The 27498-nt window shown below is 38.2% G+C and overlaps 1 non-coding gene across 1 annotated transcript; it reads right to left on the bottom strand.

Annotated features, from left to right (window-relative positions):
* Positions 1 to 24718: 24718 nt before the first annotated feature.
* LOC112699701 (small nucleolar RNA R71) lies at positions 24719 to 24822 on the bottom strand. Its single transcript, XR_003152643.1, has one exon. It is a non-coding gene; the product is annotated as a small nucleolar RNA R71 (small nucleolar RNA).
* Positions 24823 to 27498: the final 2676 nt, after the last annotated feature.

The raw sequence follows: 27498 nt of genomic DNA, 5'->3' as shown, positions 1-27498 counted from the left end.
CTTCAATGTTAGCTTGACTAAACTAATCACCCACTAAAGTTGCTTGATCCATCAATCCCTGTGGGATCAACCTCACTCTAAGTGAGTTATTACTACTTGATGCGACCCGGTATACTTGCCGGTTGGAATTGTGTGTTGGGAAATTCGTTTTCTGCAAAAACACCATCAAGTTTTTGGCGCCGTTGCCGGGGATTGATTAGATCAACAATGATTAAGTGGGTGAGAAGTCTAGATCAAGCATTTTCTTTGTTTTTGTTCTCTGTTCTAAGTTGAAACCAAGGTGTTTGAGTTATTGCCTCACTAAGAAATTCTGTCTCTGTGACATGAATTTCAATTTCCATTGATGTTGCATTTTACAAAATACAAATGGAGCTCAACTCATCTTATGGTCAAACAAAATTTTACGGGATATTGCCCACCATCACCACCCTCTAATGGTGGCTGGGAATATCACCAAGAATTAACAGAGTCTGAGCACTCCAATTCATGGAGATTTGCTTCAGAGACACAAGATGAGCAAGAGAATTATATGGGATACTTCCCACCACCACAAAATGATTCAAGTCATTATTCTAATGGTGGCTGGGAGTATCACCAAGGAATGAAAGAGCATTCACCCTCACGTCCCAGTTTCTCATTTGAAAGTTCTTTATCACTAGATTATGCCTCAACACAAAGTTTCCTCCAAAATCCATACCACTCATCCCATCAATCACATAACTCATTCCACACCCCTCAACACAGCTTCACCACAACATATTCACGTCACCAAAATTACTCTCAACCTTCATCTCTTGAACCACCAGATGATGATTACCTTCAAGCCATTGAAATACATAGAAAACTCGTGGAAAAATACACACAACCCCAATCCTGGAAAGAAATCATCCTCAAGAAGATGAATGAGCCCTTAGAGCAAACAAGGAGGAACTTAGAACCATCAAACAGAGAGGATGAAGACCAATTTGTGGGTGAGGAAATGGAAAAGCAAGATGAGGAAGCCTCTGTGGCAAGTGAAATTTCAGTGAAAAAGGAAGAGGTGGTGGAAGTATTTGGACATGAGCCCAGGATTCTACATTCACTTGAGCCACTTGAGGTGACAATGAAACACAAAGATTCCCTCCCAGAGGCATTAATGGAAAATCATGAAGAAGAAAGGGAGGAAGACATTCAAGAGAAGTCACACTCAACTGAAGTAGAGAAGTACATGAAGGAAAAGCTCATGGAACCACCAATGCAAGAGGCTCTTGATAAAGAAATCACTCCAACAATCACACAACAACCAAAACTTGGATTCAAGGAAGTGAAGGCAATTAACAAAAGCACCAAGAAGAGGATTGTGACCAAGATATCAAGGACAACACTCATGAGAAGGTCAACTGCAAACAATCCTCCCACTGATCAAGCAAGCAAGCTCAATCAAGCCAATTTCAAAAGAAAGCTTGCTGAGAGGAAACCAAGAAAGGGGACAATAGCTGAAACTTCTCCCCCCTTGAAGTCATTCCTCTTAACCAATTGGAAGAAGAGGAAGAAAGTGAAGAACAACATGTCAAGCTAATGACACTAAAAGAGCACTTGTTGGGAGGTAACCCAGCTGTAGGTAACATTTCTTCTCTGTTTTGTTTTAGTTCTTTACTTTGTTTAAATTCAATAAATGGGCATATGATTACATTCTAAGTTTGGTGTTGCCCTGCAACAATTTGTTTTCAAATCTATTTGAATGATTGCATCAATTCTACATGAAAGTGTCACACTAAGATTCTAAGTTTGGTGTGCCACTTAATTCTCTATGCAATTCATTAAGCAACACTACTTGTCTGCATAATCATAAGGCCTTTGCAGTGTTATTTTTCTTTTGGTTTGACATTTTATTATTCTGTTTACTTTAGTTATTTCTTTATTTTTAATGCTTCCACTTATTTTGCTTCTTAACTGTTTTTGTTAATATATCACCAAGAGATCCTTATTCATGACATATTCTTGGCTTGATGATTGTATTTAACATATAACAGTTTCTTTTGTTTAGTTTTAATTCAAATAAATTAACATATGGTTGTACTCTAAGTTTGGTGTTGCTATGCAACAAAATTTGGTTCTAATTCTTACAAGATACTTGCATTAATTCCAAGTGAAAGTGTCACACTAAGTTTGGTGTGCCACTTATTTTTTATGCAATGTATTGTGCACACCTTCTTATCTATGCAATCAAAATGTCTCTGTTTCTTGTGCCTTGATTGTTATCTTTAATTTTGCTTGCTTAAAACACATGTACTACTAACATTTCATTGTGTAAGACATTCATGATCCATCTTAGCCCCATATCCATTGTTCTAATTGTTGCTTGAGGATGAACAAGCATTCTGAGTTTGGTATGGGAAGGAGAAAAATGGGAGAAAAATGACAACAATGGAGAAGATGAACTACAAGGTTGTAAAGTTCCTTTTCCTCTCATTTGTTTCATAAACTGCATGATTGTCTTTACCTTCTCTGTATACATGTGTGTATGAATAAGCATAGCTTGAATTTTGATTTATAATATGTTGTTGTGGCATTATAACTACCAACTTGAGCTTTGTAAATTCAAAAGTAATAAAGCATCATGATCATAAACAAACAAGGCATTAAAGAAGATTTTAGCATGTGCATACAAGTATTGGAAAGCTAGTATGATTAATTGTTGCTCAATTGCATTGGATTTTATTTAATTGAAGTTTTTCATCTAGTACATTTTGTGAAATCTTTTAAAATCATGAAAACCTTGAAGAAGCAAATACAATTAAAGCAAGAAAAGAAAAAGGGAAGGAATGAGAAAGCTGAAGGCTCTGAGTACCAATGGCAATTTATTTGCTAAGTGCTTGTGGTGTTATGTATCAAGCCAAATGCTTGAAAACAAAACACTTAGAAGTCAAGGCTAGGCTCAAGTGCAAAAGCACTCCCTCAAAGCTCAAGGCTCTGAGCATCAATGATTAGAGAGTCAAGAAAAGAAAAGAAAAATGAGCTTAATGAAGTCCTCTAATTAAATGCTTGTGGTGCTTATGTATCAAGTGGTAATACTTGAAAACAAAGCATTTAGAAGTCGTAGCTTTGTTATTAACTCATGGGGCAAAGCACCCAAAAGGAGAAAAAAAAATCAAAAGCTTGTTTCAAGGAAGAATTATAAGAAAAAGATTTCATAAAATAAGCTAGATAAAAGCATCAATCATTTACATCTCTTTTGTAATTGTAGCATGCATATAAAACTAGCTTGCCATGAACATTGAGTTGCTATTCTTCTTACCTTGGATTGTCAATCTTTATTGCATGATTCTTTTCTTGCTTGGGGACAAGCAATGTTTAAGTTCGGTGTTGTGATGACATGTCATCATATACCTATTTTTCTATGCTTTTTCATACAAGAAATTGATGAATTGTGCTTAAATATTGAATGCTTTTGTACTTAAATGATATATTTTCTTGATATTTTAATTTTATAAATCTTGTAGGAAATAAGAAGAAAAATAAGTAAAGAAGCACAAAAAAAGAGGAAAAAAGAGCTTTGGAGCACACTTTGAAGTTGGAGCACACTTTGGAGGCTTAGGCCACGCTTTTAAAAGCGTGGCCCATGACCAAATTAATGAAGAATAGGCAAACAGCACAAACTGCCCTGCTCTTGCTAAGGGCAGGGCAGAATCGTGATGCAAAGTGAGGTTGGAAGCAAGAATTTCGCTAAGGTAAAATCAGGGCAGCTCCATTAGAAAGCTCTCTTAGTTTTCATTTTCGTTTTGGATCTTGGGTGGAGAATTGAAGAACTTCTGTTTCAATTCCACCTTGAGATCTCTTGTTAATCTCTCTGCATAATTCAAAATTCATTTGCTGTTTTAAATCTTCTTCTTTTGCAACTTTAGCTTTTCTGTTTTGGATCTTGAATTGAGGTTGAAGAGCTCCATTGATTCAAATTCCGAGAATCATCTTCCACTCTTCCTCTCAATTGATCTAAGGATTGGGTTTTAATCTTCTCTGCTATTTTTAAACCTCAGTTTCTTCTGCAATATATTTTCTGACTGAGCAAAGGAGAATTGAGATCCAGATTTGCTTCCTGAGTTCATTGCTCTTCTTGGATCCTCAAATCCTCTTTTAGATTTTACAATTGAGCTAAGTTTCTTTCTATCTTGTTCTTCAAGCAATTTTCATCTCTGTTTGAATCTGCTGCACTTACTTCATCTTTTACTTCTTTGCTTGATTGCATTTTACATTTTCTTATTGAAGTTTTAATTCCCAGCACCCAATCCCTTTTACTTTTCATGCAATTTAATTATTCTGCAATTATTCTAAGTGCTGCTTATTGCTTTCCTTTAAATTTCCTGCACCCAATTCCCTTTACATTTCCTGCAATTTACATTTCTTGTCATTTAAGTTTCTGCAATTTACATTACTTGTTCTTTAAGCTTCCTGCCTATTTACATTCTGTCATTTACAATTCTTGTCAATTTACTTTCTGTTGGCTACGATTTCACTCAATTTCACTTCAATGTTAGCTTGACTAAACTAATCACCCACTAAAGTTGCTTGATCCATCAATCCCTGTGGGATCGACCTCACTCTAAGTTAGTTATTACTACTTGATGCGACCCGGTATACTTGCCGGTTGGAATTGTGTGTTGGAAAATTCGTTTTCCACAAAAACACCATCACTAACATTGCATGATTCCTGGAATTCTCAATAAGAATTTTGATATCTTTATTTTCTTTTCCACTTAATTTTCGAAAAATCCAAAAAAAATTACAAAATCATAAAAATATAAAAATATTTTATGTTTCTTGTTGAGTCTAGTGTCTCATTTTAAGTTTGGTGTCAACTGCATGTTTCTATTTTTCTTGCATTCATGCATGTGTCTTCGTTAATCTTCAAGTTGTTCTTGATGATTTTCTTGTTCTAATCTTTAAATTCTCTTGTCTTGAGTGTTTTGTTGTTTTTCATATGCATTCTCATTTTGTTAGTGTCAATGGTATACAAACTGCTAAGTTTGGTGTCTTGCATGCATTGTTATTTGATTTTAGTTACATTTTGATTATTAAAAATCTAAAAAAATTTTTAATTTGTGTCTTTTCAAGTCAAAAATATAGAGAATTGAAGATTCAGAACATACAGCAGAGGAATTACACAGAAAAAGGCTGGACGTTCAAAACACCCAGTGAAGAAGGAAAACTGGTGTTTAAACGCCAGCCAGGGTGCCTGGCTGGGTGTTTAACGCCCAAAAGGGTAGTGTTTTGGGCGTTAAACGCTAGAATGGATACCATTCTGGGCGTTTAACGCCAGGATGGCACAAGAGGGAAGATTCTTTTTTTAATTCAAATTTTTTTCAGGTTTTCAAAATTTTTCAAAATCAAATCTTTTTCAAATCATATATTTTCAATCATATGTTTTCAAAATCAATTTCTTTCCATTTTCAAAAATACTTGCTAACAATTAATGATTTGATTCAACAATTCAAGTATGTTGCCTTTTCTGTTGAGAAAGGTTTAATGTTTGAATCATATCTTTTCTTGTTAGCCAAGTCATTAATTTTCAAAATCAAATCTTTTTAAATTGTTTTTTAAATCATATCTTTTTAATCACATCTTTTTCAAAATAGTTTTCAATCATATCTTTTTACTTTCTAATTTCAAAATCTTTTTCAAAAATCACTTGATTTCTTTTTCCACTCTTAAGTTTTCGAAAATCAATTAGTATTTTTTCAAAATGTTTTTAAAATCTTTTACTTAATTTTCGAAAATTTCTTCCCCTCTTCTCACATCCTTCTATTTATGGACTAACACTATTCCTCAATGCACAATTCGAACTCCATCTTTCCTTGATAAGTTCGAATTTTCTACCTCTTCCTTCCATTTTTCTTTTCCTCTGATACTTCAAGGAATCTCTATACTGTGACATAGAGGATTCCATACTTTCTTGTTTTCTTCTCTTTCATATGAGCAGGAGCAAAGACAAAAGCATTCTTGTTAAGGCTGACCCTGAACCTGAAAGGACCTTGAAGAGAAAGGTAAGAGAAGCTAAGGCACAACTCTCTGTAGAGGACCTAACAGAAATCTTCAAACAAGAAGAAGACATGGCAGCCGAAAACAACAACAATGCCAACAATGCAAGGAAGGTGTTGGATGACTTTACTGCACCTACTCCCGACTTCTATGGGAGAAGCATCTCTATCCCTGCCATTGGAGCAAACAACTTTGAGCTTAAGCCTCAATTAGTTTCTCTGATGCAACAGAATTGCAAGTTTCATGGACTTCCATTGGAAGATCCTCATCAATTTTTAGCTGAGTTCTTGCAAATCTGTGACACTGTCAAGACTAATGGGGTTGACCCTGAGGTCTATAGACTTATGCTATTCCCTTTTGCTGTAAGAGACAGAGCTAGGATATGGTTGGACTCACAACCTAAAGAAAGCCTGAACTCTTGGGAAAAGCTAGTCAATGCCTTCTTGGCAAAGTTCTTTCCACCTCAAAAATTGAGTAAGCTTAGAGTGGAAGTCCAAACCTTCAGACAGAAGAAAGGTGAATCCCTCTATGAAGCTTGGGAAAGATACAAACAATTGATCCGAAAGTGTCCCTCTGACATGCTTTCTGAATGGAGCATCATAGGTATCTTCTATGATGGTCTGTCTGAGCTGTCCAAGATGTCATTAGACAGCTCTGCTGGAGGATCTCTTCATCTGAAGAAGACGCCTGCAGAAGCTCAAGAACTCATTGAAATAGTTGCAAATAACCAATTCATGTACACTTCTGAAAGGAATCCTGTGAACAATGGGACAAATAAGAAGAAAGGAGTTCTTGAGATTGATACTCTGAATGCCATATTGGCTCAGAACAAAATATTGACTCAACAAGTCAATATGATTTCTCAAAGTCTATCTGGAATGCAAGCTGCACCAAGCAGTACTAAGGACGCTTCATCTGAAGAAGAAGCTTATCATCTTGAGAATCCTTCAATAGAAGAGGTGAATTACATGGGAGAACCCTATGCAAACACCTATAATCCTTCATGGAGGAATCATCCAAATCTCTCATGGAAGGATCAACAGAGACCTCAACAAGGTTTCAACAACAATAATGGTGGAAGAAACAGGTTTAGCAGTGGCAAGCCTTTTCCATCATCTTCTCAGCAACAAACAGAGAATTCTAAGCAGAGCCATTCTGACTTAGCAACCATGGTCTCTAATCTAATCAAAACCACTCAAAGTTTCATGACTGAAACAAGGTCCTCCATTAGAAACTTGGAGGCACAAGTGGGATAGCTGAGCAAGAAAATTACTGAACTCCCTTCTAGTACTCTTCCAAGCAATACAGAAGAGAATCCAAAAGGAGAATGCAAGGCCATTAACATGACCCACATGGCCAAACTTGGAGAGGAGGAAGAGGCAGAGATCGCCACTGAGGAAGACTTCAATGGACGTCCACTGGCCTCCAATGAGTTCCCTAATGAGGAACAATGGGAATCTGAGGCTCACACAGAGACCACAGAGATTCCATTGGATTTACTTTTGCCATTCGTGAGCTCTGATGAGTATTCTTCCTCTGAAGAGGATGAGTATGTCACTGAAGAGCAAGTTGTTAAATACCTTGGAGCAATCATAAAGCTAAATGACAAGTTATTTGGTAATGAGACTTGGGAGGATGAACCCCCTTTGCTCACCAAAGAATTGGATGACTTGTCTAGGCAGAAACTACCTCAAAAGAGACAGGACCCTGGGAAGTTCTCAATACCTTGTACCATAGGCACCATGACCTTTAAAAATGCTCTGTGTGACCTAGGGTCAAGTACAAACCTCATGCCCCTCTCTGTAATGGAGAAGCTAGGGATCTTTGAGGTACAAGCTGCAAGAATCTCACTAGAGATGGCAGACAATTCAAGAAAACAAGCTTATGGACTTGTAGAAGATGTTCTGGTAAAGATTGAAGACCATTACATCCCTACTGATTTCATAGTCCTAGAGACTGGGAAGGGCATTGATGAATCCATCATCCTTGGCAGACCCTTCCTAGCCACAGCAAAGGATGTGATTGATGTGGACAGAGGAGAATTGATCATTCAAGTGAATGAAGAATCCTTTGTGTTTAAGGCTCAAGGATATCCCTCTGTCACCATGGAGAGGAAGCATGAAGAGCTTCTCTCAAAACAGAGTCAAACAGAGCCCCTACAGTCAAACTCTAAGTTTGGTGTTGGGAGGCCACAACCAAATTCTAAGTTTGGTGTTGAACCCCCACATTCAAACTCTAAGTTTGGTGTTGGGAGGTTCCAACATTGCTCTGAGTGTCTGTGAGGCTCCATGAGAGCCCACTGTCAAGCTACTGACATTAAAGAAGCGCTTGTTGGGAGGTAACCCAATGTTATATTTATCCAATTTTCCTTTGTTGTTTTATGTTTTCTATAGGTTGATGATCATGGGAAGTCACAAAATCAATTGAAAAAGCAAAAACAGAATGAAAAATAGAAAGAAAAATAGCACACCCTGGAGGAAGACCTTGTTGGCATTTAAACGCCAGTAAGGGCAGCAAATGGACATTTAACGCCCAGTCTGGCACCATTTTGGGCGTTTAACACCAGAAAGGGGCACCAGACTGGCGTTAAACACCAGGAAAGGGCAAGAAGTTGGCGTTAAATGCCAGAAATGGGCACCAGCCTGGCGTTTAACGCCAGAATTGGCATAGAGAGCATTTTTGCTCGCCACTTGGTGCAGGGATGACTTTTCCTTGACACCTCAGGATCTGTGGGCCCCACAGGATCCCCACCTACCCCACCACTCTTTCTCTTCTTCACCCATTCACCAATCACCTCAACACCTCTTCCCCAAAACCCCTCACCTATCAAATCCCATCTTTCTTTTAACCACTCACATCCATCCTTCATAAAACCCCACCTACCTCACCATTCAAATTCAAACCACTTTCCCTTCCAAACCCACCCTCACATAGCCGAACCTTACCACTCTCTCCACTCCTATATAAACCATCTTTACCACCTCATTTTCACACAACCTAAACACTGCTTCTCTCCCTTTGGCCAAACCACAGAGCCATCTCCATGTCATTCATTTCTTCTTCTTCTACTATCTTCTTTCTTCTTTTGCTCGAGAACGAGCAAACCTTTTAAGTTTGGTGTGGTAAAAGCATTGCTTTTTGTTTTTCCATAACCATTTATGGCATCCAAGGCCGGAGAAACCTCTAGAAAGAGGAAAGGGAAGGCAAAAGCTTCCACCTCCGAGTCATGGAAGATGGAGAGATTCATCTCAAGGGTACATCAAGACCACTTCTATGAAGTTGTGGCCATGAAGAAGGTGATCCCCGAGGTCCCTTTTAAACACAAAAAGAGTGAATATCTAGAGATCCGACATGAGATTTGAAGAAGAGGTTGGGAAGTTCTTACCAACCCCATTCAACAAATGGGAATCTTAATGGTTCAAGAGTTCTATGCCAATGCATGGATCACCAAGAACCATGATCAAAGTGTGAACCCGGACCCAAAGAATTGGCTTACAATGGTTCGGGGGAAATGCTTAGATTTTAGTCCGGAAAATGTAAGGTTGGCATTCAACTTGCCCATGATGCAAGGAGATGAACACCCTTACACTAGAAGGGTCAACTTTGATCAAAGGTTGGACCAAGTCCTCATAGACAGTTGTGAAGAGGGCGCTCAATGGAAGAGAGATTCAAGAGGAAAGCCGGTTCAACTAAGAAAGCATGAGCTCAAGCCCGTGGCTAGGGGATGGTTGGAGTTTATCCAACGTTCAATCATTCTCACTAGAAACCGGTCCGAAGTTACTATAGACTGGGCCATCATGATTTTTAGCATCATGATTGAAGAAGAAGTAGAAGTTCATGAGGTTATAGCCAAGAACTTTATAAGGTGGCAGACAAGTCCTCTACCTTGGCAAGGTTAGCCTTTCCTCATCTCATTTGTCACCTCTGTTATTCAGTTGGAGTTGACATAGAGGGAGACATCCTCATTGATGAGGATAAGCCCATCACTAAGAAAAGGATGGAGCAAACAACAAATCCCACTCATCATGAAATCCCTGAGATGCCTCAAGGGATGCACTTTCCTCCACAAAACTATTGGGAGCAAATCAACACATCCCTAGGAGAATTGAGTTCCAACATGGGACAACTACGGGTGGAGCACCAAGAACATTCCATCCTCCTCCATGAAATTAGAAAAGATCAAAGAATCATGAGAGAGGAGCAACAAAGGCAAGGAAGAGACATTGAGGAGCTCAAGCACTCCATAAGATCTTCAAGAGGAAGAACAAGCCGCCATCACTGAGGTGGACCCGTTCTTTAATCTCCTTGTTCCTTATTTTCCTGTTTTTCGAATTTTCATGCTTATGTTTATCTATGTTTGTGTCTTGTGATCATTAGTGTCTTAGTGTCTATGCCTTAAAGTTATGAATGTCCTATGAATCCATCACCTTTCTTAAATGAAAAAATTGTTCTTAATTGAAAAAGTGAAGAATTGCTTGAATTTTGAATTTTATAACAGATTAATTATATTGATGTGGTGGCAATACTTTTGTTTTCTGAATGTATGCTTGAACAGTGCATATGTCTTTTGAATTTGTTGTTCATGAATGTTGGCTCTTGAAAGAATGATGAAAAAGGAGACATGTTACTGAGGATCTGAAAAATCATAAAAATGATTCTTGAAGCAAGAAAAAGCAGTGAATATAAAAAAACAGAGAAAAATGGGAGAAAAACGAAAAAAAAAGAGAGAAAAAGAATAAAGTTGTGATCCAAGGCAAAAAGAGTGTGCTTAAGAACCCTGGACACCTCTAATTGGGGACTCTAGCAAAGCTGAGTCACAATCTAAAAAGGTTCACCCAATTATGTGTCTGTGGCATGTATGTATCCGGTGGTAATACTGGAAGACAGAGTGCTTTGGGCCACGGCCAAGACTCATAAAGTAGCTGTGTTCAAGAATCATCATACTTAACTAGGAGAATCAATAACACTATCTGGATTCTGAGTTCCTATAGAAGCCAATCATTCTGAATTTCAAAGGATAGAGTGAGATGCCAAAACTATTAAGAGGCAAAAAGCTAAAAGCCCCGCTCATCTAATTAATACTGATCTTCATAGATGTTTTTGGAATTCATTGCATATTCTCTTCCTTTTTATCTTATTTGATTTTCAGTTGCTTGGGGACAAGCAACAATTTAAGTTTGGTGTTGTGATGAGCGGATAATTTATATGCTTTTTGGCATTGTTTTTAGTATGTTTTTAGTATGTTTTAGTTAGTTTTTATTATATTTTTATTAGTTTTTAGTTAAAATTCACTTTTCTGGACTTTAATATGAGTTTGTGTGTTTTTCTATGATTTCAGGTATTTTCTGGCTGAAATTGAGGGACCTGAGCAAAAATCTGATTCAGAGGCTGAAAAGGACTATAGATGCTGTTGGATTCTGATCTCCCTGCATTCGAAGTGGATTTTCTGGAGCTACATAAGCCCAATTGGCGCGCTCTTAACGGCATTGGAAAGTCGACATCCTGGGCTTTCTAGCAATGTATAATAGTCCATATTTTGCCCGAGATTTGATGGCCCAAACTGGCGTTCCAAATCAGCTCAAAACTGCCCGGCGTTAAACGCCGGAACTGGCACAAGAATGGGAGTTAAACGCCCAAACTGGCACAAAAGCTGGCGTTTAACTCCAAGAAAAGTCTCTATACATGAAAGCTTCAATGCTCAGCCCAAGCACACACCAAGTGGGCCCGGAAGTGGATTTTTATGTAATTTACTCATTTCTGTAAACCCTAGGCTACTAGTTCTCTACAAATAGGACCTTTTACTATTGTATTTTCATCTTGGTTCTTCTGGTTCCCTCTCTGGGGCCGAAGCCAATGATCACCATTATCACTTATGTATTTTCAAAGGTGGAGTTTCTACACACCATAGATTAAGGTGTGGAGCTCTGCTGTACCTCGAGTATTAATGCAATTACTATTGTTCTTCTATTCAATTCAGCTTATTCTTGTTCTAAGATATTCATTTGCACCCAAGAACATGATGAATGTGATGATTATGTGACACTCATCATCATTCTCACTTATGAATGAGTGCCTGACAACTACTTCTGTTCTACAAGCAAACAAGGCTTGAATGTTTATCTCTTGGATCCCTTAATCGGAATCTTCGTGGTATAAGCTAGAATTGATGGCGGCATTCAAGAGAATCTGGAAGGTCTAAACCTTGTCTGTGGTATTTTGAGTAGGATTCAATGATTGAATGACTGTGATGAGCTTCAAACTTCTGAAGGTTGGGCGTTAGTGACAGACGCAAAAGAATCAATGGATTCTATTCCAACCTGATTGAGAACTGACAGATGATTAGCCATGCCGTGACAGGGTGTGTTGAACATTTTAACTGAGAGGACGGGATTGTAGCCACTGACAACGGTGATGCCCAACATACAGCTTGCCATGGATTGGAGTAAGAAGGATTGGATGAAGACAGTAGGAAAGCAGAAAGACGAAAGGGACAAAGCATCTCCATACGCTTATCTGAAGTTCTCACCAATGAATTACATAAGTATCTCTATATTTACGCCTTATTCGTATATCATCCATAACCATTTGAATCTGCCTGACTAAGATTTACAAGGTGACCATAGCTTGCTTCATACCAACAATCTCCGTGGGATCGACCCTTACTCGTGTAAGGTTTATTACTTGGACGACTGGTGGACGAAATTGTGATCACTACAACTTCGCACAACTAACCAGCAAGTGTACTGGGTCGTCCAAGTAATAAACCTTACGCGAGTAAGGGTCGATCCCACAGAGATTGTTGGTATGAAGCAAGCTATGGTCACCTTGTAAATCTTAGTCAGGTAAACTCAAATGGTTATGAATGATGAATAAAACATAAAGATAAAGATAGAGATACTTATGCAATTCATTGGTGGGAATTTCAGATAAGCGTATGGAGATGCTTGGTCCCTTCCATCTCTCTGCTTTCCTATTGTCTTCATCCAATCCTTCTTACTCCTTTCCATGGCAAGCTGTATGCAAGGGTTTCACCGTTGTCAGTGGCTACCTCCCATCCTCTTAGTGGAAATGTTCAACGCACCTTGTCACGGCACGGCTATCCAGCTGTCGGTTCTCGATCATGTCAGAATAGAATCCAGTGATTCTTTTGCGTCTGTCACTAACGCCCCACAATTGCGAGTTTGAAGCTCGTCACAGTCATTCAATCATTGAATCCTACTCAGAATACCATAGACAAGGTTTAGACCTTCCAGATTCTCTTGAATGCCGCCATCAGTTCTAGCTTATACCACGAAGATTCCGGTTAAAGAATTCAAGAGATATCCACCCAATCTAAGGTAGAACGGAGGTGGTTGTCAGGCACACGTTCATAGGTGAGAATGATGATGAGTGTCACGGATCATCACATTCATCAAGTTGAAGAACAAGTGATATCTTGGAACAAGAACAAGCGGAATTGAATAGAAGAACAATAGTAATTGCATTAATACTCGAGGTACAGCAGAGCTCCACACCTTAATCTATGGTGTGTAGAAACTCCACCGTTGAAAATACATAAGAACAAGGTCTAGGCATGGCCGTGAGGCCAGCCCCCAAAACGTGATCAAAGATCCAAAGACCCAAGAATACAAAGATCTAAAGATACAAAGATGAAAATACAATAGTAAAAGGTCCTACTTATAGAGAACTAGTAGCCTAGGGTTTACAGAGATGAGTAAATGACATAAAAATCCACTTCCGGGCCCACTTGGTGTGTGCTTGGGCTGAGCATTGAAGCATTTTCGTGTAGAGACTCTTCTTGGAGTTAAACGCCAGCTTTTATGCCAGTTTGGGCGTTTAACTCCCATCCTTGTGCTAGTTCCGGCGTTTAACGCTGGGAATTCTGAGGGTGACTTTGAACGCCGGTTTGGGCCATCAAATCTTGGGCAAAGTATGGACTATCATATATGGCTGGAAAGCCCAGGATGTCTACTTTCCAACGCCATTGAGAGCGCGCCAATTGGGTATCTGTAGCTCCAGAAAATCCACTTCGAGTGCAGGGAGGTCAGAATCCAACAGCATCTGCAGTCCTTTTTAGTCTCTGAATCAGATTTTTGCTCAGGTCCCTCAATTTCAGCCAGAAAATACCTGAAATCACAGAAAAACACACAAACTCATAGTAAAGTCCAGAAAAGTGAATTTTAACTAAAAACTAATAAAAATATACTAAAAACCAACTAGATCATACTAAAAACATACTAAAAACAATGCCAAAAAGCGTACAAATTATCCGCTCATCAACGACCTAGTGCACTTGCTGGTTAGTTGTGCGAAGTTTTGATAAAGAGTTGAGATTGCAATTGAGCATACCATGTTGATGGCGCCATTGATGATCACAATTTCGTGCACCAGGCACGTATCGATAACCAAGACGAGTCCCCTTCCATAACGTCTAGTTAATGAGACCCCAAAAAACCCTACAGTGCACAACAAATAAACAAAACTATCTGGATAGTCATTAAACTTCTACTTTGTTCTGATCCAAAATAGAGCATCCGTCCTACAAAAACACCAACTATGGACCCCAAAATTGGAATTAGTGGAGACATGACAGAAACCGTTCAAAAAGAGCTCTGCTTCCAACCAAAATGGGGAGACTTGTTGGTTGTCTATAGTCGGTTGGGTTTAGCAACCAAGAAAGAATTGGGAAAGACAAGATGCAAAAAGGAAACTTAACTGAAAAGAGTCACAAGAGCTTCCACGTGCGTGTCGTGCCGCTATATGATGTCCCCTACCCAGGAGCTAGGCTCGGCCCATATAGTACTAGGGAGGAAGCCGATAGCATTAGGAAGGAGAATTATCAGCACTTTACAAAGAAAAAGCATGATGAACAATTAGCTACTGATAAACAGTCCCATGCCAGCTATCACACATCTCACTTTACGCAGAGTCAAAAGGAAGAAAGGCATATCAACTTCCTTTCTCTTACATACGACATTTTCATTTCTAGTTAGAGGAGCAGACCACTCTAACTTACCTTATCTTAGATAGAGCTATGATAAATGTAAAACTCACCCACTGAAGAACTAATGTGAGCTCGGGAGGAAATGTGTCTCGTACTTTGCTACAACAATCTTTATATGTACGGGTATTAATAACAGAAGAGACTAGATCAAATAGGGACCAAAATCGTATTTAACCCTAATAATTATTTCAAAATATGTGCAAATTTTAGAGGTAGCTATTGATGAGCAGATATTTTATATGCTTTTTGATGCTATTTTCCTATTGTTTTCAGTATATTTTATTAAGTTTTATTATGTTTTAATAAGTTTTTGTGAGAAAATAACTTTTTGGATGCTACTTTAAGTTTTTGTAGTTTTTCTATGATTTTGAGTGATTTTTGAGTAAAATTAGCAAGTTTTAGCTGATTTAGAGGCAAAGAAAGGAGTGTAGATGCTGTCAAATCCTGACCACCATGCATTCAAACGAGTATTTCTGGAGCAACAAATATTCACTTGATGCGCTTTCAACAGCATTAGAAAGCTAACATCCAGGGCTTTCCAGCAATATATAATGGTCTATACTTTTCTTTGGAGACAACTTCCAATGCCCACATTACACCTTTTCTGACGTTCAATGCCCAAACAGGACCAATCTCTAGTTGAACGTCCAAACTGGCGTTCAACGCCAGCCAGGAAGCAGAAAACACCCAGAACATGATTTGAATGCCAGGCATTAACTCAAACACTCACTAAATGGGTCCGAAAATGAATTTTAGCAATTCTTAGCTTATTTTATTTCCCTTTTTGTAATTTGTAATTAAAAACAATATCTTTTACGGTTTAGTCTTAGAGTTTTTATTATAAATAAGGGACTTCCTTCTTCCTGAGGACTATGCCTCCCAGGAGGGGAGAAGCTCATGTATATTACCTTACAAATTCTTAATGTGTTCTTTGAAAAGCATGAGTAACTAAACCTCCTAGGTTAAGGTTATGAGCTCTACTGATTCTCATGGATTAATAATATTACTATTTCTATTTCAACATATGTTTGATTCCATTCTAAGATGCGTTCTCGTTCTTCATCTTTATGAATCTGGGGCGAACGGAAGTATGACCCCTTGTTCTATATGAGTTCTTGTGAAGTCTCAGAAGGGATAGCATTGAACTATAAGCTTGAGGTGACAACTCTTAGACAGCCAATCCACAATCTCGTTGGAGACATGGGAATATATGTTCAGCCGTGTTCTGCGACGAATAGGGCCTTTGTGGTATAAACTAGAATCATAAAGCTTCATTCTCTGATTCGGAAGATCTAACCTTGTTTGTGGCATTTTGAGTAGGATCACCAGAGATTGAATTGCTAGAGCTTCACCCTCGTTCAGATTGAATGACCATTGACGTCACATTTGATGTGGATCAGAGGAGATTAATGACCACTGACGTGGTGTTAATCACTTACAGCTTGCCATGGAATGAATCCTCCATTGTTGGAATAGACAGTAAAAGAAGTTGATCTGAAAAGATAAAGCATCTCCAAAGTCTTAACCGATTTTTCACTATTGTTTTTTCGCTATTTCTTTATTGCTTTCTTGTTTTGTTTATGCGCATTCAACAACAAATTATCAACTCTCTATTCGCCTAATTAAGATCTGCAAGATAACCACTGTTTGCTCATTCCAACAATCCTCGTGGGATCGACCCTCACTCATCTGAGGTATTACTTGGATGACCCGGTGCACTTGCCAGTTAAGCTGTGCTGAGTTCTAAATTTTGCGCACCAAGTTTTTGGCGCCGTTGCCGGAAATTGTTTGAGATTGACAAACTAACGGTCGTCTTGTTCCTTAGATTAGGTACTTTTTACTGCTTTTTTTTTGAGATTGACAAACTTTCTGGGTTTATTTTTCAAAAAGGTTTCATAAACTTTTTCTTTTGTTTGAGTCTTGTGTCAATCTTTAAGTTTGGTAACTTTTTGGCTTTTCTTCTCTTGAATTTTTCAAAAGTTGTTCTTGATTGTTCTTCTTTATGTTCGAATTGTTCTTGGTCTTTTTCTTTGTTTGATTTCAAAATTTTTAAGTTTGGTGTCTTCTTGTGTTTTTTTTCAAAATTTCGAAAATAGTATAGTTTGATCTTAAAATATTTAAAGTTTGGTGTCTTTTAGTGTTTGTCGTTTCAATTTTTTTAAATTTCGAAATTTAAAATTTCAAATTTCTTGATATCTTATTTTAATTTAATTTCAAATTTAAGTTTGGTGCCTCATTAATTGTCTTTTTGTTTATCTTTTTATCTTTTCAAATCTTTATCTTATCTTTTTCCTTTTATTTGAATTTCAAATTTTTTTTATCTTATCTTGTTTTAAATTCGAATTTTAAACATTCAAATTTCAAAACTTCTATCTTATCTTAATTCAAATTCAATTTTCAAAATTCAAAATTTTAAAATTCAAAATTCAAAATTTAAAATTCAATTTTCAAATTTCAAAAATTTAAAATTCAAATTTCAAAATTTAAATTCAAAATATTTTCAAATCTTTCAAATCTTATCTTTTCTTGTTTGACTTTTTCTTTCCAAATTTAAATTTTAAAATTTTTTATTGACCCTTTCTTTTTAAATTTAAAAAATTTTCAAAATCAATTCTTTTATTTGCAAATCTTGTTAGTTAATTATTTATTTTATCTTATTTTAATTTTAAGAGTTCGGTGTCTTGATTAGTAATCCTTATTTTCTTGTTTTGAATCTTCATCCTATCTTTTTCAAAATTTGATTTTCAATTTTTTTTTGTTATCTTATCTTATTTCAAATTTCAAATTTTAAGTTTTACTATCTTGTTAGTTTTGCTTTTTTTTAAATTTAAATTTTAAAATTTTAAAATTTTTTAAAAAGTTATCTTGTCTTTGACTCAAATTCAAAGTTTAAAAGTTTAGAATCTTATTAGTTTTTCTTTCTTTTAAAATTTTAGAATCTTTAAAATTTTTTTAAAATTTATCTTATCTTGTTTCTCTCTTTCTCTTGACTTTTTGAAATTTTGAATTTCAAAATCTTTATTTGACGTTTTAATTTAAATTTCAAATTTCTTTAAAATCAATTTTTTATTTTTCAAATCTTGTTAGTTAATTATTTGTTCTATCTTATTTTAATTTTCAAATCTTTAGTCTTTCTTTCTTTCAAAAAAATTAAATTTTAAATCCTTTCTTATCGTATTTTGTTTCTTTCTCCTAATTCTTTCTTTCTAATTTGAATTTTAAAATTTTTATTTGACTTTCTCTCTCCAATTTTTGAAAATCTTATCTTCAATTTCAAATCTTGTTAGTTAATTAGTTGTCTTATCCTGTTTTAGTTTTAAAGTTTGGTGTTTCTTTGGTCTTTCTTTCTTAAATTTCAATTTCTTTAAATTTTCAAATCTTATTTTATCTTTTTTTTCTCTTGACTTTTCTTTGCAATTTTTGAAATTCAAAATCTTTAATTGACTTTTTCTCTTTAATTTTCGAAATTTCTAATTATTTTTTTTCTATTTTTTATTTATTTTCGATTTTTTAAAAAAAAATTGGCTATATCACTAGGAGTTCTCTAGACTTTGACATATAGACTCCCCACCTTTCTTTCACTATGCAGGAACACTGGAATCACTATGTATCTAGATAGAGATACTCAACCTAGAAAGACCCTGGGATTTTACTCAACTCTCAATCCTGACTTCTATAGAAGCAGCATTAGTATACTTCCTATTGGAATAGCTCATTTTGAGCTCAACCCAAAGTTGATTTTTCTAGTGCAACAAAATTGCCAGTTTCATGGACTCCTGCAAGAAGAACCCACAGAATTCCTTATGGAATTCCTGTAGATAGCTGACATAGTAAGAACTAGCAGAGTAGACCAAGATATCTATAGACTCTTGCTCTTTTCATTTACTATAAAAGGCCAAGCAAAGAGGTGGTTGGATAACCAACCCAAATCAAGCTTGAAAACACGGGATAAGCTGGTGGACAAATTCTTGAACCAATACTTTCCCCCAAGGAAGCTAACCCAGCTAAGGCTGGACATTCAAGACCTCAGACAATAAGAGAATGAGTCTCTTCATGATGCTTGGGGGAGATACAGAATGATGCTACAGAAATACCCCACAAAAATATTTTCAGAGTGGGTAAAGCTAGACATCTTCTATTACGGGCTCACAAATAGGGCTAAGATGTCCTTAGATCATTCTGCTGGTAGTTCAATACACATGAAAAAGACAATTGACGAAGCTTAGGAACTCATTGAGACAGTCGGCAACAACCAGCATCTATACTCATCTGGTGAGACTTCAATGAAAGGAGAGGTCAAGACAGTGACCACTAAATCTAACCCTCCAGAACAAAGTGAACCATTAACCCAGCAGCTGTACCTTTTTACACAATTGCTAAGCTTGCAAGAAGTATTGCAAGAAACCCGAGCTTCCATCAAGAATATGGAAGCACAATTGAGCCAGGTCGAACAACATTTTTCTGAGCAGATCAGAGAAGAGTGCCAAGACATCCAATTGAGGAATGGAAGGACACTAGATACTCAACCTCAGAAAAATAGAATGTAGGATGAAGAGGGAACACCAAAGAGTGAAAACACAGCAACCTAGGACACTTCCAAGGGCATTGTACACTCAAAGGGGAGCAACACTGATGTTCAATGCCCAGCGAGGGTCAACAAGGGCATTCAACACCCAAAAATGGGAGACATAAGTGTGAGTCCAGAGAAGATCCCCCTAGACATCCTAACAATCCCTTTCCAATTACTTCGGACACTCATCCTACACTACCTAAAGCCCAAGAGTGCAACGCCATCATAATAGATGCTAGATCCATACCAAAGGAGGAAGTGCAAGCTGCTAAAGGGTCAGAGGAGAGAGATGCTCCAGAAAAGGCTAAGGTTTTGAAGAAAAGGTCCCTCTCTAATGGAAGAACCCTCATTGATGCTGAGAGAGGTAAATTGGTGCTGAGGTTACATGAGGCTTACATGGTCTTCAAGGCATTTAAACCTCCAAGACCCCCTAACAAAGGAGGTACTTGCATGCAGAATACAATACTGAAGCCCCCTCCCTTGGATGGAACCAATTTGATTCCCCCTGACACCAAACGTAAGTTTGGCGTTGGGTGTGCACTATCTACCAAGGAGGAAGGTCCCAATAGAAAGATGCATAGGGGATGGAAGAACAAAAATATCACTACTGAAGGCTTCTCACCAAGGATAAGGGTAGTATTCCTTACAAGCCCAATCCTGCCTCATGCAGTGAATATGATCCTATCTCTTGAGCATACCAAGCTGATCCATGAGAGCATAGGAAGGAAGCTCCCAATGGGGAGTGAGGATTTATTCCTTTATGACTATCTTCCTCCTTGAAGGAGCTAACCGTCAAGCTAGTGACAGTAAAGAAGCGCTTGTTGGGAGGTGGTGAACAAAATTGACTCTGCAATATTTGCACAGATAGACCGGCAAGTGCACCAGGGCATCCAAGTAATACCTCAGGTGAGTGAGGGTCGATCCCACAGAGATTTTTGGATTGAGCAAGCAATGGCTACCTTGTAGATCTATTGTTGGATTGAGCAAGCAATGGATATCTTGTAGATCTTAGTCAGTTGGATAGAAAATATAGTTATTGTGGAAAAATGAATAAAAATAGAATAAAGATAGAAGTACTTAATCGGTGTGAAATCAGTGATAAGAGAATGGTTGAGGCTTCAGAGATGGTTCCTCCTTCTGGATCAATTTTTTTCACTGTCTACTTCAACTTCAGATGATTCATTCCATGGTAAGCTGTTAGTGACTAACGCTAGGTCAGTAGTCATTAATTTCCTCTACTTCAAATCAAACACCAGGTCAATGGTCATCTAATCTAAATGGGGGTAAAGCTCTAGAAGTCCATTCCCTTAGTGATCCTACTCAAAACGCCACAGATAAAGTCGGATCTTCTGGATCAGAGAATTCTACTTCACGATTCTAGCCTATACCACAAAGGCCCTAATCACCCCGTACCTCGGCTGAACTGATGTCTCCAAGTCCCCAACAAAGTCGTGAATTAGCCGTCTAAGAGATGTATAATCAAGCTTGTGGTTCAATACTATCCCATCAAGGACTCGCAAGAACCCATATAGAATAAGGATGACGGTCAAGTTACACTCCCAATTCATTATGATGAAGAACGAAGATATATCTTAGAAGAATAGAATCAAGCATAGATTGAAATAGAATAGTGATATTATTAATCCATAAGAATCAGCAGAGCTCCTAACGTTAACCTAGGAGGTTAGTGACTTATAGCTTACAAAAAGTAGTAAATAAAAAATATGGCATAAAGTTCTTAACAAAGGTGATCCTTGTTCTATATATACTAATTTGATAACTAAGAATTACAGAAATAAGATAAACTAGTCTTGTAGTACAAAAATTCACTTTCCAGGCCCACTTGGTAAGTATTTGGGCTGAGCTTGGGACGAAGCCACAAGTTGGTACTACCTCTAAGGTGTTGGATGCCAGCATTGGACTCCTTTTTGAACTTTGGACTCCTTTTTGGGCGTTGGGCGCCAACTGGTCCCTTTTGGGCGTCCAATGCCATGAATGGGATTGGTAGCCGGTGTTGAATGCCAGTTTTAGGCCTTCATTTCTAGAGCAAAGTATAGACTATTATCTATTGCTGGAAAGCCTTGGTTGTTAGGTTTTCATAGCCATTGAGAGCGTGTCATTTGGACATCTGTAGCTCCAGAAATGCTCCTTCAAGTGCACGGAGGTCAGAATCTAACAGCATCTGCAGTTCTTTCTCTGTCTCTGAATCAGACTTGTCCTAAAGCTCCTCTATTCCAGAGCTCTTCAATTTCTCTAACATCTTTAGAAATTTAAAATCCAGATGGAATTTGATATGAAAAAATTCTTGTATAGTTTGGAATCAATCAAAACAAGCATCAATTTGTTGGTAGCATAGTCGAAACCTATAATGAATTCTCACCATCAAATGTTAAATTCAATACAAAATAACCGAGAGTAATTAAACCTCGGGTCATCTTTCCTAGGAGTTTCAATAAAATGTACATTTATTGGCTATGAAAAAGCATGGGGGATTGGGGGAATGCAAGAGAGGGGCAAGTAATGTAAATAGCAAGGAATTAAATAAGCATGCAAGAAATTAAAGAAAAGCAATTAAAAGCAATGAAAATGGAAAATAAGTGCTAAAAATGACTTGATGAATCCATATTTGATGATGATATTTTGGTTAGAATTGAATGGATTTCATCACATAAACTTGCACTAATTCCCTTGAATAGCATGCTTTTGAACTTTTCTCCCAAATTGTGCTTGATATTGAAAACATGCTCTTTTATGCTTACTTTGATCTATTTTTATTCCATTTTCCTTCCATTCGATGCCTTGATGTTGTTTGTGAGTGAATTCAGGTTTATCAGGTAAGAATGGGTTGGAGAAAATGGAAGAAGAGCTTGCAAAATGGAGGAAGCATGAAGAATCAAAGAAGAAGAGTTCAGAGACGTGTGCGTGCGCACAGCCTTTTGTGCACCTACACAGGAGCCCAAGCAAAGCGCGTGGATCAGTTCGAGCGCATCACGCATCCCACCTAGCATCGCCTATCGTGCGGACGCATACGCCTGTGCGTCCGCACAGGTGTCTGCGCATGACCTCATTAGAAAAGAACGTGCCTCACGATTTGGGGGCTTTGGGGGCCCATTTCTGATGTCTTAGAGCTCATATTGGAGGGGAAATGAAGGAAATAACATAGCATGTCATTAAATATAGTTTTATGAGTAGAATAGAAGGATTTTATTTTAGTTTTCTCTAAGTTTTCTCATCTTCTCCATTAGGGTTTTATTAGGGTTTTATATTCCAAGTGCCATTTCCATTTTTGATCATTGGATTTTGCTAATCTCATTGTAAGTATTCTCTTGTTAATACTCTTTATGGTTATATTATCATTACTCTTTCTTCTCATTCAAGATATAGTCAAATTTTGTTTCTCTTTTGCAATTCCACTTTCTTGTTGATGAGATTGATGTTTGATGTTCATTTCATGATTTCTTATGTTATTCTTGTTGATTGAGATTAATTGTTACTTTTAATTCCAAGTCTTTTCTTATTTTTCTCATGATTAAGCTTTTTGCCCACTAAGTGTTTGACAAAATGTCAAACATGGTTTTAGGCTAAATTTTTTGCTTCTTGGCTTGGGTGAAGTGAGGAATTGGGTTCCTAGAGTTGGAATGTCCAATATTTAGTGTCAATTCTTGGGTTGTTAATTGTTCTTGTTCCCACTAACGCTAATTTGTTGCTAAGGCAATTAGCAAGCAATTTAGGATTTGTGGGTTAAGACACTTATGCTCATTTAACTTACCTTCCGATGTGAGGGTTGATCAAGTGAGACTAATCCAACACAATTGTCATAGTTGTGGTTCCAACAAGGAAAGGATCCTTAGCTCACTCCAAGCCAAGACCTCTTCTTAAGTTTTTAACCTTTCATACATTGCCATGTTAATCTCTTTTATACTTTACTTGTTCATATTACATAATCGGTTCTTTAATTTCTTTATTAGTTCAATCATTACAATTTTGCATGTTATTTTATTACTTTATATATTTATTTCTTCATTCAAATCCCCTTGATTGCTACAACCGGAATTTGCACACTCGTTGCTTCTTAAGTGCTTCCTTGGGAGACAACCCGGGACTTCAAACTCCCGGTTATTTTGTTTTGATTGTGACTCTCCTTTTGAACTAAATTTGATTGTGAGAGTTCGTTGTTGGTTTGAACTATGCTACTGACGAAGTGATTCTTATTTTGATCAACTCTAAACCGACATAAATTCTCGCTCATCAAATTTTTGGTGCCATTGCCGGGGAAGTTCACTTTAAGTGCAACGAGTGCCATGATTTTAGTTCTGTAAATATGTGAATAGTGTGAATACTTAATTTTTGGTTTGCTACTTGGCATTGATTGTAAACACTATTTTTCTTCTTTATTTAGTCTAGGTAGTTATAGATTGCTAAATTAGTTCTTGTTTACTTGCTTATTTTTCTTCTTTGTTCTGTTTTGCCTTTCATAATTGCATGCTTTTATTGCCTCCTTAATTCAATGACACGGTCACTTCTAGACCCGAGCTTGGCCACTTTTGACCCAGAAATTGAAAGAACATTAACTCGTATAAAGCAAGCTCGGCGCCGGCTAGCTTTTGTGCATAGTGAATCGGGTGGACTTGAGGATCACTCCCATTTACTATCACCAACCATCTGTGACTCCCATTCTCCAATCAATGAGAAGACTCTATATTCATATGTGGGGAGTACTGAATTATCTTTGAGAGACTTAGGTGACACTGTCATGGTGGACCCTCTGCGAAGGGTTACTTTGAAAGAAGCTGGAGCCCCCAATCTTGCCTTGCAACCGCTTCAAATTCTGTATCCGGCCTTGGACACAAATTTTGAGCTTAAGTCCGGCACGATCAATTTGCTCCCTAAGTACAATGGATTACCTGGGGAAGATCCTCTGAAGCACCTTAAGAATTTCCAAGTTGCATGTGCAACTGCAAGGAGACATGGAGCAGATGAATCTGCGGTGTTGGTTTTTGCTTTCTTTTTCTCTTTGGAGGGAAAAGCAAAGGAGTGGTTTTATACTCAGCCGGGTAAAGTTAGATCTAATTAGGACTTGTTGCAAAAAGACTTTTTAGAGAAGTTCTACCCTCCTCAGAAAACAGAAAAGCTGTGGAGAGATCTCTTGCATTGTACAAAAGGATGGGGAGACTTTGTATGAGTATTGGGAAAGATTTAAGAAGTTGCTAGAAGTTTGCCCTCACCACCAGATAGATGAATTGGTTCTGATAAGTTATTTTTGTCAAGGAATGCACCACCAAGATAAGCTTCTCTTGGATGCCGCAAGTGAAGGATCAATGACTAAAAACAAGTCCACATCAGAAGCATGGGAAGTTATATCGGACTTAGCAGATTCAACTCAACATTCAAGGGCTAGAAGTCCACAACCTCCTAGGATCGACGGACTACCAAGGATATGTGGTGTTTGTGCTTGTACCACAAATTACACCGATGAGTGCCCTTAAATCCAAGAGGACATTACAATGGCGGTTGCTAACCCCTACCCACAAAGACCCAATTACAACCAAGGACCCTACCCATATGGAGGTAATCAAAACCAAGGGTGGAGAGATAACTCAAACCAAAGGTGGAATCAAGCTCCCCAAGCTCAACCCAACCAAAATGCTCAAGTCTACTACCATCAACACCCAAAAGGCCAACCACAATACCAACAACCATACCAATAACCCCCACAATCTCCATCTTAAGTGAAGTACCAACATCCAAATAGTAGATCTAACCCTTCTCAAGTTAACCAAGCCCTTCCCTCTAACCAATCTCACATGAATGACACAATCCATACCTTCATGCAAGAACAAAGAGAGTTCCATAAGAAATAAGATGCATATATGGCTACAATAGCCGAAGCCCTTACTTGCCTAACTCTCCCTCCTCAAACTACACAAAGCACCCAACAAGCTTCAACCTTAAGTAGTTTGCCCGCCCAACCTCAACCTAATCCTAAAGGAAGTATAAATGCCATCACTCTTAGGAGTGGTACTAAATTGAATAGGATTGTGGCTATTCCCGCAAGGTTGAGTGAGGAGACAAACAAGGAGGAGGTAGAAGATGAAGAGGAGGTGATGGGGAGTAAGGATGGAACTATTGACAAAAGTGAAGAAGAACCACCAAAGGTCAAGGAGCCCAAGAGAAAGACCTTGCTTGAAGAGCCTTTGCCCATTCCATTCCCAACCTTGGCAAAGAAAGCAAAGAAGCAAGAAGATCTTGATCCCGCTGTGGTGGAAGTTTTTGAGAAAGTTGAAGTTACCGTCCCTCTCTTTCAAGCCATTCAACAAGTGCCGAAATATGCCAAGTTCCTCAAGGATATTTGCACTCATAAAGACAAGCTTGGAAACCTCAACAAAAAGTCGGTAGATGATTCTATCTCTTTTTTGCTTCCTGAAAAATGCAATGATCCCGGCCCATGTTTCGTTACTTATCTGATTGGTGGGACCAAGTTCACGGATTGTATGTGTGGTTTGGGGGCATGTGTGAGCATCATTCTACTTCCCATCTAAGAAAAGCTGAACTTAGCACCCCTAAAGAGATTTGGGGTGAGATTTGTGCTAGCTGACAAGAGTATTGTGTCAGTTGTGGGGATTGTTGAGAATGTCATAGTCAATATTTAAGGATTGCTCTTTCTAGCTGATTTTCACATCTTGGAGACACCTCCCATTGACTCCAACAAGCCATCGTCAATATCCTTGGAAGACCTTTCTTGAAGACGGCTCGCTTTAAGCTAGACGCCCACTCGGGAGTCTATTCTTTTGAGTCAGATGGCAAGCTAGTCAAGTTCACTTTGGAAGAGTCCAACAAGCCGATACTTGAAGCTTACTCCATTTTTGGGAGCAAAATAGTTGAAGACAAAGTGAGTAAGGATGGCAAGGAGCAAGGAAAGGAGGATAGTGCCAAAGAATCAATCTCAAAGGATCATGCTCAACCAAAACAAGCCAAGGAGTTAGAGACTTTCCTCCTTGGGGAAGTGCCTAAATGATCAATGAGCCTTGAAAGTCCAAATTAGGACTTTAAACCAAAGTGCTTGGTGGGAGACACGCCACCATAGTGACATTTTTCAATTCTATCTCTTGTTTATAGCCTTTTGAACTATTTGTTTTCTTGTGATATGATGCTTGGATTAAGTTTGTTTAATGATTTTTGAGTTGAATAAGTTAGAATTTATTGTGGATTATCATTTTGTATTTGTTTGAATGATTTGGGGGATGGTATGTTGCTATGCTAAGGTTGAGAACCTTAGTTTTAAAGAGAAAAGAAATTCCTGAAACAGGTATTTGTGCGTGCGCACCACCCTGTGCGTGCATAAAACTCTACGTTTTTTGCCATCTGTGCAGACTCATGAGCCTGTGCATCCGCACACGCCCTGAAGTGCCCTCTGGTGACAGCGCTAGCACAGCTTGTGCGAGCGCACTACCCCTTTTTCTATGCTCTGTGTGTACGCACAAATTCGTGCGTACGCACACTTCCTCCCTCGTGCCTCATGGGTGCGGCTGCACAGACGTAAGCGTCCGCACACCACTTGTAAGTCCCTCTGCTGGGGGCGAGGGAGCAGCTTGTGCGAGCACACCCCTTCCCCTTTCTTATCGTCTGTGCGTGCGCACGGTCCTGTGTGCACACGCACGCGTGTTTTTTCCACAAGTTAAAAAAAGGGAGGTAGAGTTCTTCTGTGCGGTCGTACACCCTTTGTGTCCCCGCACATCCTTTTGCAACCTTTCTGGTCGTAGCGATCGCATGCTGTGTGCGATCGCACCGCCTCTACATTTTCGTTTCTGTGCGTCCACACAGGTTGCGATTTGCGCGTTAATAGGGCAAGCTGCCCTGTTAAGAGGCAGCATTTCTTTCTTCTCCTCTCTTCTTCTTGGCTGCTCTCTTC

This window comes from Arachis hypogaea, chromosome 6 (genome assembly GCF_003086295.3).
Source record: "Arachis hypogaea cultivar Tifrunner chromosome 6, arahy.Tifrunner.gnm2.J5K5, whole genome shotgun sequence".
In the NCBI taxonomy this organism is placed as follows: domain Eukaryota; kingdom Viridiplantae; phylum Streptophyta; class Magnoliopsida; order Fabales; family Fabaceae; genus Arachis; species Arachis hypogaea.
The sequence above is the reverse complement of the archived record's forward strand: the minus strand, read 5'-3'. Positions and strand labels throughout refer to the sequence as shown.